The sequence below is a fragment of the Cricetulus griseus genome, chromosome 6, assembly GCF_003668045.3.
Source record: "Cricetulus griseus strain 17A/GY chromosome 6, alternate assembly CriGri-PICRH-1.0, whole genome shotgun sequence".
Taxonomy (NCBI): domain Eukaryota; kingdom Metazoa; phylum Chordata; class Mammalia; order Rodentia; family Cricetidae; genus Cricetulus; species Cricetulus griseus.
The window spans coordinates 115763149-115777087 of NC_048599.1; the positions used below are offsets into that span (position 1 = coordinate 115763149).

The 13939-nt window shown below is 44.1% G+C and overlaps 2 protein-coding genes across 16 annotated transcripts in view; one reads left to right on the plus strand and one right to left on the minus strand.

Annotated features, from left to right (window-relative positions):
* The window catches only part of Pkp4 (plakophilin 4), a 215106-nt gene extending 207840 nt beyond the window's left edge, over positions 1-7266 (minus strand). For 9 of the 15 annotated variants that reach the window (XM_027420391.2, XM_035446070.1, XM_027420389.2 and 6 more), the window contains exon 1: positions 7106-7253. The gene's annotated coding sequence lies outside the window, so the exon portion shown is untranslated. Of the gene's footprint in view, positions 1-7105 lie in introns of all 15 variants that reach the window. The other 6 variants (XM_035446069.1, XM_027420382.2, XM_027420390.2 and 3 more) reach the window with 2 other exon arrangements.
* Positions 7267-7382: 116 nt separating this feature from the next.
* The window catches only part of Ccdc148 (coiled-coil domain containing 148), a 281945-nt gene continuing 275388 nt past the window's right edge, over positions 7383-13939 (plus strand). Inside the window, exon 1 of the mRNA XM_027420392.2 lies at positions 7383-7887. The gene's annotated coding sequence lies outside the window, so the exon portion shown is untranslated. The remainder of the gene's footprint in view (positions 7888-13939) is intronic.

Here is a 13939-nt window from a genome sequence, read left to right on the forward strand (position 1 = left end):
AGCTACTACCCTTTGTTTCCCTAAGCTTCTATTGCATGTCTGGAGAATTCAGTCTTGAAGCTCCAGTGTCGATGTGGGACTGGTGGTTAACTAGTGAGTCCTCGGGGGTAGGGCTGTGACAGAGTGCAGCATCCTAAGAACTCTCTGCTCAGCTCCTGATGGCTGCTGCCTTGCTGAACCTCCATAGCCTCATTCCTTCTATACATCACCACTGCCACACAACACATAGCAATCCTAGATTCATGTACTCTGAACACCCATGTCACCAGGAGCTGAGAATTTCAGGTATACAACTTCAATATTGCCTCTATATCCCAAAGGATAAATTGTAATATAATAAATTCTTACGAAGACAATACCTTCTTGCTGAGGAAAACAATGTAACAGAAAGAAAATGTTTAATGCTCTAAGAGCTGTGCAAATAAGTAGCAGAAGTACTCAAGAGACCACAGTCCAACTCCCTGCTTTGCATAAATAAGAAAACTAATGCCCAGGGGAAATAGTGACTAGCTCAAGGGACATACTTGCCTGTTGGCAGAGCCACAACCAGAACTAGGGTCTCTTGTTATCTTTACAAATGACTGTTTGTTGATTTGCATAACCTATCTTTCAATTTTTTTTTAGTAGTTTACTTCCCCCCCCCCAATCTACTTTATGTTCATAGTCACTTGGCTACAGCACTGAAAGCCTGTCAGTCATTTGGTCCACATAGAATAGACGCTACACAGGGTCTTGGAAAGCAACACCATAAGAAGAAAAGTAATGCCATGTATTTATGTGCTGAGCCAGGCCTTGTTGTACAGACTTCACATGTATTAACAGATTTAATCCTTCCAATCACCATGAGGTGGGTACTTAGAGCACTCCACTTGACAGATGACCAAAACCAGACCAAAAGATTAACTGTAGTGCCAGAACTGAATGACCTGTGGCTGTTAATGATGGCGCATCACTTGGCGGTACTTTCAAGAGCATCACTCACTGTCAAGTACTACAGTTAACCTTGCACTAGCTGTGGGTTGTGGGTGAGACCTTAGAAACATTTATGATTTACCCTCTCTCCGCAATTCTCTAAATACTATTGAAAAATAAAAATCAAATGAAAACAAACAAAAAACCCTACCAAAACTAGGGCCAGCAAAAAAGGGAGATGGCTTAGCAAGTCAAGCCACCTGCCAGCTGACTACATTCAATGCCTAAACTTACATAGTAGAATATGAGAAATGATTCTTTCAAGATGCCCCCTGACCTTCACACATGTGCCATGGCACAATTCTGTATCTCTACACCCCTACACACACACACACACACACACACACACACACACACACACACACACACAATTTGTCATTAACATGAAGGAAATTCTAACTTCAAAAGCACCAGGCAGGCTGGGCATAGTGGTCCTGCCTTTAATCTCAGCACTTGGGAGGCAGAGGCAGGCTGATGTCTGTGAGTTTGAGGCCATTTTGCTGTACATAGTGAATTCAAGAACAGCCAGAACCGCATAGTGAGAACCTGTTTCAAGGGTGGGGAGCCAGACAGAGCTGGTGGGAGGCTGCGATCTCATTACTCTGAAGACAGGCGGACTGCCCTAAACTTGAGACCAGCCTGAACTATACAGTGAGTTCCAGGCCAGCCTAGGCGTCAGTGTAAGACCACAACTCAGAAAAACAATAACAAAAAATCCCAAAATGGAACCCCTGCTTGCCTGTTGTTACGATTTGAGATATTAGTGCTGGGCGTTGGTGGCGCATGCCTCTAATCCCAGCACTTGGGAGGCAGAGGCAGGCGGATCTCTGTGAGTTCGAGGCCAGCCTGGTCTCCATAGTGAGTGCCAGGACAGGCTCCAAAGTTACACAGAGAAACCCTGTCTCGAAAAACCAAAAAAAAAAAAAAAAAAAAAAAAAAAGATTTGAGATATGAAGGGAAACAAGATGATCTGTATGCATACTTAGGAAACTTGAATCTTGGATCATTGGTATTCAAGGAGGAGAATGGCTCCCAAATGTTAAGGAATTTGTCAAGGTGATAAAGTTTAATGCCATTATGCCTCCTAATTTATCTCTCCCAGTTTGGAAAATAAGAAAGAGCACATAATTGGTCAGATGGCCAGGTTCCATCCATCTAAGTGTTTCAAAGTTTGTTAGATGTACTGTTATGTTTCTACGAAAAATTGAATTCCAAGTTCCAAGACCAGGACCCAAAAGCCCTCAATGTACTTGGATAGCCCCAGATCAACTACAACCACACTTTACACAACAGCATTTTATGACAAAATACACACAACTCTAAATTCTATCCACCACATCAACTCTAGGTAAATGGCCTTAGTCCCTTAAAAGGGTTTCCCTTCTACCAACCAGACAATTGTGATGGTGTTGGTAGCATATGGTCACTGGGAGCCCAGATTAGGGAAACAGGATCCCTATCTAGGATATTAGCAATCATTGAATTCATATGTAATACATAAGATAACTGTGTTGGCTAGTCTTATGTCAACTTGACACACAATGTAGAGTTACCTAAAAGGAGGGACCCTCAATTGAGAACATGCCTCCATAATATCTGCCTGTAAGATATTTTCTTAACTAGTGATTGATGGTGAGGCAGGGCTGCCCATTGTGGATGGTGCCATTGCTTAGCTGGTAGTCCAGGTTTCTATAAGAAAGAAGGCTGGGCAAGCCAGTGGTAGCAAGTCATGGGCTCCGCATCAGCTCCTACCTCCAGGTTCCTGCCCAATTTGAGTTTCTGTCCTGACTTTCTTCAATCATGAATAGCAATATACAAGTATAAGTCAAATCAACCCTTTCCTCCCCAACTTATTTTTTGGCCACGGTGTTTTGTTGCTGCAACAGAAACCCTAATAACAGTAGAAATTATTCACACTGTGGTTGTCACAGAAAGAATTACTGGCTCCTCTGCTTTCCTTCTACATTGACAGCACTGAGCTCTGCGAAGGCTATCTGCACAACATCATCTATCCAACTAGGCACTTTTTAGTGCATGAAAATACTTCATATGATATGACTAGGGGTTCTGAGACTTCCATATTTTACATATTTTATACCATTAAAACCTTACAATCCAGCCCCTGTTGACAATTTATCATCAGTCATGAATCATCATGAGTCATATAATATGTTATCAAGGCTATGAATAATAGAATGATCAGCAATGTAGCCAACATTTATTAGCATATCAGGTAAAAGGAAATCTAAGCTATAGAAGGAAAACAAGAAAAGCAATTTAACCAATGCATATGTGAAGCACTTCTAGGTGTAACTGAGGAGTACCTTCTTGTTACACACCCCCAATTTAGTCACTGTAACATAGTCCCAAAAGATTAAGTAATTCCACTGAATTATTAAGTGGCAATGTGAGAAGCACTTCAGTGCTGTGAGACCATCACATACAGAGCTGTAGGTCTTGGCAACTTCAGGCCTGATCCCCTTACTCTTCTCTCTCCTGGCATAAAGATGGCCAGCTGATGGCCAGCTGATGACTAGCTTGTCACTTCTTGAACCTACATGAAGCTTGATATCCATGCGCCTTACAGTTTTACCTTTACAACTATCTGTGGTTAAAGTTTGGCTATGAAACCATTATTTAATTCTCCAGACACATCTTGTCCACTGGTGTTCTGTTTCAGAGCCATCTACGCCTTCTGTGCATAAAGGTGCTAGAGTTGATTTTCCGTATGGAAGAAGGAATCATCCCAGAAGGCTGAAGGCAACTTTCCAAAGTGACATACAACTCCGTGGATGTTTATGTTCTAGAACAACTCTACAGCAAACTCTATTTTTCATCAACTAAAAAAGAAAGTTGTTTTCCACTTAGATTTAATTTACTTCTCAAAGTAAATTAAAAACATTAGAATACAGACCATTCTCAAAATGTCTTGACTTTGAAAGCAGTCAGGTTCGGGTCACAATTTGCCAGGTGGTTGGCAAATGCCAGCTAGGAAAATCTATTTAAATAGATCTCTGGATAACTAACACGGGGGGGGGGGGGGTTGTTGTTTAAAAGATGACAACAACTAGATGTTTTAAAATCAACTTAAGGGCTGAAGAGATGGCTTAGTGGTTAAGAGCACTAACTGCTCTTCTGGAGGACCAGGGTTCAATTCTCAGCAGCCACAAGGCAGCTCACAACTGTCTGTAACTCCAGGATCCAACACCCTCACAGATATAGGCAAAACACCAATAAAATAAAATAAGTTTTAAAAAATCAACTTAAGTGGTTTAAAATTTTTAAATTTATTTTGCCAATTTGTACAGAAAATAAAATAGTAGCTATGATTTAAAGCAGACTTAATCTAAATACTCAGGTTTTTGTTAGATTGAAATCCGTAGTGGGTTCAAGTTTATATTATGTCAGATCCATTCATGGGATTATCTTGGTTAATGCAGTCTGTAAATGCAGCCTGAAAATGCAGCAACAATGTGTATGACTTTCTGGCTCAATAGCAGCTTCTTCCTTCTTTCAGGCTTGCCAGCATTATTTCCCTGCTATTCTACCTCCCTCCGTAAACATCCCTCCCATTTGAGTCTTCCATATGGTATTTACATGCCAAATGCAGCACCTTCTCCTTATATAAGAAGGTAAACACTTTGGCCAAAGCAGTTTGATATTCTCAATCATTATAGACTATGAGCTCCGTCTCCTTAAAGAACAGGATGTGTTTCCAATTGAAAGCCTGCTTTTATCTGAAGCAGGTGAAACTTATCTGCTCAATCATGCTCATATACACTCTGTATATTTGAACGAAATTTTCCATTTCTGATTCATCAGAGAAACTAAATTCCCTTTTACATTTTGGGGAGCAAGAGCAGGGCTTGGGGTCTCAAATTCAGCAGGTGCTGAGCAGCAGAATCTACCTTCCCCTTCTGCTTTAACTTTCTAATCTTGAAGTCAAGAGTTAAACTGTTATAATGTATTGTTACATAATAAAAGTTTCCCTTAGGCATTTACAAACACTTCCCCAAATCCTCCACATTGTTCCTGTAGGCGAATTAAACCTCTAAATTAGAAGGTTCTCTGATTACAGACATACCTGAAAAACAATGTAGCAACTAGAAGATACAACCTTTCATTTCATCTCCCTTGGGTCTCAGCTAAAATGCCTGCAGACTTTTCAATGCCCTTGGTGCATGCAAAATAGGGGTGGGAAGACAGGAGATTGGTTGGACAACTGACTTTTCATTTTACTGAATCCGATACAAAAATAACCAAATGCAGGTTTTTCTAGTACCTGCAACCCTCAAAGCAAACAGTGTGGAATGAAAGTACACAGGGCATGCTTAGAAACAGCCAGAAATACTTCCTTCAGACATTGTTCTTGCTTTCACGTTGCCTTTTTCCATAACACAACCGTTTCGCAGATATCAGAAATGAAGATACTTCCATGCAAAATACTACATCTAAAAAGGGATGAATTCTACTTTCTCAAAAACAAAACCTTAGCCTCGGTTCTGGGAAAACACATGTCAGAATTTTGCCTTTCTGTGTTAACTGACCAAAAAAAAAAATGTATACTAGCCATAATTAATTTTATACATATTTACCAAGCTTTAAAAGTTGTAGGAGTGTGCTTTTTATTCAGTAAAACTCGGTGACAAAGAGAAAAATGACCCCTTCCACAAATAAATTACATCTTGAAATATACATGACTGTGATGTCCCCGAGTTACTTGCAGTGGTAATTTACACGCCCCGAATTTCACTGTACCAGACAGTTCTATCTGTCCCATCGCTGGCCAAACACTGCTGCTCTGTTTCTATTCATTATACGAGGCCTAAACACAGCCCAGTATGACGAGGGAAAATACTCCGATCCTTATGACAGCAGTGATGCATTCAAGATTTCTAGCAGTACAACTCGGACCTGGAGCACTAAAAGGCATTTTCTGATACAGCTAAAATATGTTGGCTGCAAGCTCGTCACTCAAGAACATTCGGCCCTGTCTCTGCGGGTATTCAGAAAATCCTAGTTTAAAAAAAAAAAAAAAAAAAAAAAGCGCTACCCAAACCTTGCAAAACCAAACTTGCCAAGAACCTTGTGCAATGATCAATAACCTTGGCTACACTGACACCCAAATTCACGGTCCTGGAGACCAATGCAGCAAAAACCCAGAACCATTGCTGAGCCCCAAGAAACTACCGCGCTCCCCTCTCCGCCGCCCTCTGCCGCAAGGAGAGAAGCGGAGACAGGACAGTAAACGAGGCTCACCAGCTCTGAAGATGCTCCGTGACCTCTGGCTGCGCGGGGAAAGCAGGGCCGGGAAGGCGCTAGTGCGGCCGCGGCCCGCGCGGACTCTGTCCCTGGTGCATTCCTTGCATTCCAGCACAATCTGTCGCCAGCCTACGAGCTGGCAGCGCGCGTCGCCCGTTGGACACACACACACACACACACCTGCCTATCACGGCACCCGGAGCAACCGCGGCGCCTCCGCTGCCTGCGCTCGCGGGGTGTCGCACTCAGCCACCACACCGCTAAATCCCGGCCCCGCCGCTGGTCCCCTCGTTTCCCAAGGAGCAGGAGGGGACAGGGATCCCCCGATCCTCCAATGGGTGCAGCGGCCCCTCTCCAACTCCTGGCAGCCCGAGGAGGCAGGGCGGTGCGGGAGGGCGGCCCGTAGCCTTGGGGCTGGGGCGCCCGCGAGGGAGGAGCGTGCGGTTTGCAGCCGAGAGCTGGGAGCCCTGGACCTGCCGTGCGGTCGCCACGAGCACCAGTACGGCTCCAAGGGCCAGGGCGATACGCGGGGCGGGCGTGGGAGGCAGCGGTAAGCGGTTGCTTCTGAGGAACGAGGGACGGACCCACAGACGGCTGGCTCCTGGCGCGACGGCGCGCGGGAGCCGCGGGGCTCAAGTTCGGGAAGCGGTGCTGGAGGAGAAGCGGCCGCACGGAGCCGTGCGGGGCAAAGTTGTGCGCCGCCGGGGGGAGGGGAGAGGCGAGCGGGATGGCGGAGCACGCGGCGGGGACGGAGCGACTGGGGCCAGGGAGCCGCGGGGGGCGCCCGGCCGTCGCCAGGTCCCGGCTCGGCGCGCTCAGGGCAGCTCGCACCCCGGAGCCCCGCGCCCTCTCGCCAGCAGCGCGCACTTACTTTCCAGCTCAGGCGGAGGTCATCGTCGCTCCAGGAACCAGGGACATCCGCGCCGAAGGGTCGCCGCTGCGGCACCGGAGCAAACTGGCAGAAGTGCGGCAACCGCGCCGCTGCCCGCCCCTCCCTCCCACCCGCCCCCTCCCCGAAGAGGCTCTCCCACCACCCGGTGGCGGCGGCAGCTCGCCTCTACCCCGTGCCCATAGTGCCGCCGCCGCGGCCAGCGTCCACGCGCACTCAGCCCCGGAGCCACTCAGACTGCTCGGAGGCCGCCGCCCCGCCGCCAGCCCGCCCGCCCGCCCGGCCAGTCCAGGCACCCGGGAACGTCAGCACGCCGCCGTCCCCAGACAGGCTGCGCGCCCGCCCCATTGGGCGGAAGGAGAGGGCCGGCCCTCCCCATTGGCCCGGCCCTCATATTGAACGAGCCAATGGGAGCTGCGGTTTCAGGTCACCATGGAGACCGATGCTGTTAAGAGCGAGAGGGCCAGGAGAAGGTGGGGAGTGAAGATGAAGGTGTCTGTGGCCTCCGGCGCAGGAGGGGGCGTGGGGGAGGAGTATTAGGGGATTCCCAAACTAGAGCTCTGGAGTCGGGCGGGTCTTGCTTTTGACTGTTGCCAAGACTGTGCATGGTAGGGCTTGTCCCTGGCGTCAAAGGCAGAAACAACTGAGCCCCTGGACTTCTGCTTTACATTGAGAGTTCAGGAGTGGGCGTTTCATTTTTTTTTTCCTGCATCTGGGGAGCCTGCCAGGCTATGCCCTTTGACCTTTGACATCTGTGCAGCCCGGTGAGTTCCCCTCCATTCCTTAAACCTCTGCTTCTTCCTGACGTCACAGGGTCACTTGAATTCTTCCAACCACTCCCCCTTCCCTGAGCTGGATATTTCTTCGGATTTTTGGTTCCTCAAGCCTATCACCCCCCCTTCCCAAGAGAAAGAGGATTTCTTACCAGAGGTATTTTGGTAAAGCAACTGGATGGGATTGTGCCAAAGATCAACCCACAACAGAATGAGTTAGTTCTCTGCTTCCCAAAGCAGCAAGTCACTGATCTCCCCCACCCCTCTTGTTCTGTGTGTTTTCTGCACTGAGCTTGGCAGGTGCAGGTTCTTTCTAGTATTTCACGGACTGGAGCAGTGCCAGTTTCCATCCTGATGATTTTGCAAAAGAAAAGAAGAAAAAGATTACAAATGATGGATTATTTTTTGCTTTCTATTTTCCAGATTATTTCTAAATTTGATAAAGAAATGATTAATTGGGACATGGAATCAGTACTCACCCAAAATCTTGACCCTTTAGTGATGAGTGCTCTACTTCCACTTAAATCATTTTGTGCTAGTTTGCTTGTACTAATTATTTTTGATGAGTGATGATTCTAATTAGATACTACCCATTAATCTGGAACTTTTAGACATGATACTACTTTTAAGCATATATAACATGATACTACTTTTAAGCATAATAACAATCTAACATGATATATTTATCTTCCATCTTTTGGTGACTTTGTTATTTTCATAATATTCCCTTTAGTTAAAAAAAATCATGTTTATGCTACTTTCCCTAAAAATAAAGGACTATATTAATTTTTTCTTGTTATATTGTATGGGAAAATGATAGGAATTTTGAAATTACAAATATTTTGCTGAGAGAAACAGATTACTGTGTGTGCAAGCAACATGTATCTAACTTACATTACATTTTAATTGGATGGTATGTTTTACTGTTGGTTTTTGTTGTATAAAATATATCCTAAGAAATGTTAATATGGCGTCTTGCTTGGGAAAAAATATCACCTTAGTACTTATTGTAAACTTGAATTTGACTGTCCTATGCAGGGTTGGACTGTGGAACAAAATAGGTAAGCCTATGAATATATCACTTAAATATTTTAGAATTAGGGTGGAAGCAGAGAGCATTAAGGTTGGAGATATCTCATGGTTTGTCTTTTGGGAAATTAGCAGCTTTTGAGTTTTTCTTGGTTTTGTTGTTTTCTTAATGTGTGTTTCTTTATAGGAGAATAGAAAAACGTAAACTTTGAAGGTCTATAAATGTAAGACATTTTAAATGTATAGTCAAGATACCAATAATTTATTTTTTAATTTAAATAATACAGAATGATGGCAAAAATGGGTGTCTCACTTTTTCCTTTGTCAAAAGAAGAAAAACAGAACCAATTTTACTTCTAATGATCATTTTCTTTTGTATTTTTCTCGAAACATATATCTGAGAAGTATTTTCATATTGTTTTTATGTGTGCAATTTACATGTCATTTCCATTTTCAGTAATTAAAATGTTGCTGAAACCTAACAGGAGTAATGGATGTCCCTAAATCAGTTGCCATTCAACATTATTTTTTTCTTGTTATATTTAGTGGGAAAAAATTTGAACTTTTACTGCTAAGCAATGCTGGTTAAAGTAAGAAAACACTTTGTTCCACTAAGAGTTGATGCTACTCAGAACCTGTCTGGCTCCTACATTCCTTCCACCATCAGGATTGTGATAACTAGGACTGTCTCATACTCCAGAGGTGCTACTAAACACACAGAACTCTTGCGAACAGGATTTTTCTCTGTTGGGTTATACTTTCTCAGATTACCTTTTATACCCGCTCCTCCCAAGCTTCTCCCTTAGCCTCCCAATATCTGGCCTTTTATGGAACCGTGTTGCTTATCCTCCCTCTCTATCTGCTGGCCTTTCCTTTCACCAAGAAGCAGAACCAATGGGAGGCCACCATTTTTTCTTCCCAGATGCTTTGACTCTTGAAGTTGTTCTAAAGATGGTTCTGTCTCTCTGCAAAATCACAACTCATTTGGCTAAGTTCTCACATATAACAATGTCTTTTGGACCAGGAGTGGGGTACATGCCTATAGGTGCAACACTTGGGGGCCAGAGGTGGTAGTAGGATCCTTATGTACATAGTAAGTTTCAGGCCAGCCTTGGTGGCTACATGAGATCCTGTCTCAAAACATACAAATACAACTTTGCTTAAAACTTGGCAGGATTTGTAGTCACTGGAAAGGGGGGGGTCTTTTTTGAAAAGTTTTTATTTTTATGTGAATAAATTTATTCACTAGAAGACTTTCATATTCAGAGTCTTATCACATTTAAAATGAGAAACATGAGGCAATGAGAGCTAAACTGACCAATGATACATCATCAATAAGGGCTAAACTGACCAATGATACATCATCAATAAGGAATTAATTATAACTATCACTGATATGCTGATTATAGTGCTTAATTCATTTTTAAGAATTTTTTTTTGAGACAAGGTCTTTCTTTGTAACAGCTCTAGCTGTCCTGGAGCTCACTCTTGTAGACCAGGCTGGCCTCAAATTCACAGAGATTCTCCTGCCGCTGCCTCCCAAGTGCTGGGGTTACACCACCAGCAGCCAGCCAAAGTATTTTTTTTTATTTAAAACAATTTTTAAATTTAAATATATTTTGATTTTATTTTTCCCCTCCCCCAAGTCCTTCCAGATCCTCTCTTCCTCCCTACTCACCCAACTTTAACAACAAACCCTCCCAAACAAAGAAAATGAAACACCCCCTGCCAAACAAAAGACAAAAGCTCTACTAAACTGTAACTAAATAAAAGCATACAAAAATACTGTAGAAGCAGGGTATTATATGTTGGACAGCTACTCCTGGGCATGAGATCTACCCTGGAGTGGTTGATATACCCACTGTTACTCTATTGGAGAAAACTGATTTTCCTGTTCCTAGCAGGTATGACAGTTCAGCTGTTATCTTTACCCTAGTTGCTGGGTTTCCATTCATTCATTTTTTTAATATAACAAAATAAAATATAAAAAGATAAAACAAAAATTATCACATTGATGTTGGACAAGACAAAACAACAGAAGGCAAAGAGCCCAAGAAAAGGCACAAGAATCAGAGACCCACTCATTCACACACTCAGGAATCCCCAAAAATCATACTTGCTGTAGTTGGAAGTCAGTTTCTATAAGGATGTGGGAAGACCTATCTACCTGGATGTGATCTGTACCATGTGTCTGCTGGGCTCTGCAATAAATGAAACGGGGAGATAAGCATCCCTGTATTCTCTGCTCCTGGCTGCATGTCATGTCAGCTGTCTGGAGCACCTGCTGCTGTGACTTCCCTGGATTGGGGCTATAACCTGAAACTGTGAGCCAGAGTAACCCCCTTCCCCCCAGCTGCTTTTGTCAGATATTTTAGAACAGCAATAGAAAAGAAGCTGAGACACCCCCAATTCCAGGCTCTCCTAGAGGAAGGAACCTTTGTCAGCCAGCCCGAGGAGCCATAGAAATGCAAATGGGCTGCTTCAGCAGCGGGAGCTGTATGTTAAAGGTCTAGGTCTGGCTGCTGGCACTGGTAGAAAGAGGGGGCCTCTACTTCCGACTGATGGTGGACAAGATTTAAAAAGATTCAAGAGTCTGGATGACTTCACCTCAGGATCAGAAGTAAACAGCAGAACCCCAAGGAGCTTTCCAATACCAGTGCAGAAAGTGGACCCAAACCTAACGAAGGTCAAGAGACTTCAATGTTTACCATTTTCATATTAGTTCATGATAATTAGTGAAAGTTGTCCTTTTCAAATGCACCACAGGAAGGATAGAATAGAAGATGTCTCTGATATCTCTACAGTAGGTAGGAGCAGTGGAAACAAAAACTCGGAAAATACACCAGCGCCAGTAGCTTTTATTATTGAATGTTTAAACAAGCAGGCAGGTGGTGAATGAGGAAAAGAACAGCAGTGCTGAGCCTGGGGACAATGGCTAGGGCTTCAAAATAGCTCAGGTGGTTTCAGGATCTGCTGTGCCTCACCTTCAGCCACATTATATTAAATATGCAAATCCTTCAACACCCTAAAGACCCAACTGGATTTCCTAGCCTTGTCCCCAACCCCCAATCTCAGGCTGACTTCTGCCTGGCACTTGACCTTTTACCCCCTGGTGTAAAATGTGTTCCTGTGTGAACATTTTCCCCAAGAGTATCCTAGCATGTCCCAGACTATCCCTTGGAAGGTCTGGGGCCCCTGAGGTATGCCCCACAGTAAAAGAAGCCTATGTTCATTAATCATTATTGTCCTTACTGGAAGCCAATTTCCAACTATGACAAACAGGAATCAGTGTGTCCGGAGGTAGTTAGAAAAAAAAATTAAATAGTCAATGTGGAAAATAAGAATCTATGCAGAGTAGAGATTTCTCCTCTGTAGCCCTCAAGGACAGCAAGGCCTTGGAAACATGAGAACATGAGTGGAAACACGCGTGAGATGAAGTAGATTCCTGTGCCTTCTTCACAACTCAGGCTGTAGAACTCTGTTTATTAGAGAAAGCCATTGGAACTCAACTTTGCAAAGATGTTTAAATAAGAGGCACTTAATTTTTGTCTTCATATGAAACTCCGCAGTTGTGCTGTCTCTCAACACAAGATAAGATCATTAGAATTTAATAACTCCACAAAGTCAAAACACCATCAAACATTTGGTATGTATAACAGACATCTGTTGTGTGATGATCAGGTGTTCTAGACCTGTCCCCACAAACTTTGAAAGAGACAACCCACATGACTCATGATCCTCACCCCCTCCAAACAACCTGATTGGGGAGGGAGGGCTAATTGAATGTAGTCCAGCCACTGGCTGTTTACCAATGACTGTAAAAGCTTCAGCCAGAGTCTTCTGGCAATGTGGAACTTAGACAGCATGCCGTCTGCCTTGGTCCTGTTGTTGACTCAGCTGCTATTGAAGGAGACTCCAGTTTGTTACCTCAAAATACCACCTAGGGACTGGAGAGCTAGCTCAGTGGTTAAGAGCATTTATTAGTCTCACAGAGGACCTGAATTTGGTACCCAGCACCCATGCCTAACAGCTAACTACAAACAGTAACTCCAGACACCACTAGTCCCTTCAAGCATCAGAATTCAAATGCATATTCCAGCCCTGCCCCTGACACACACACACACACACACACACACACACACACACACACACACATAAATAAAAATAAAATACTTTTATTTTTTTATTATTTTTCAAGACAGAGTTTCTCTGTAAGAAGCCCTGGGTCTCCTGGAACTAGATTTGTAGACCAGGATGGCCTTGAATTTACAGAGATCTGCTTCTGGAGCCTCCACACCTGGCTCCAATTTTTTGTTTGTTCTTAAATAGGCCACTTGAACATAGCCTTTGCTCTAAGTTCTGGTTCTGTGAGCAAAGGTGGGGGTGGGGCACAGAATAACAGAGCCACCAGAAGACTAAGGTCCTCCTTTCCCCCTTAGAGATCTTCATGTAGGCAGCTAAACAAAACTGAACATGCCAGGCTTCTGAGATGGCTTGGCAGTTCAGGTACCTGCTGCCAAGTCTTATAGCCTTAGTTCAATCCCTGGAGCTCACAGTGGGAGGAGAGACCCAGTTCCTGGAAGGTATCTTCTGACCTCTGCACTTCTGCCATGGCACACAATGATAGTAAACAGGATATGTATTTTTAAATACTCAGACAAAAAAAAAATGGGAAGCAAGGATACTGTGTTTAACAAAACTATCCTTCAAAACTGACTGTGACAGTCCTCATAGATAGACCTATGTTGAGAATGCACACACAGCAACCAGCTTTGTGTGACACTTAGAGAAAGAACCATCAGACAAGGATGGGGAACCACACAGCAGCCCCCTTTGGGAAGCAGAGTGCTGAAGTTTTGATCTGGACTATTGCCCCAATCTGTTAAGGACTGTTCCCAGAGTGGAACTATTGCCCCGGGGTGGTAACATGCCTTTGAACAGGTTTGTAGAGTTGTGGGGTTCCAGTCTTCTAACTCTCTTAGCTTCCAGGCCTCCTCTTATGCTCCCTATCATG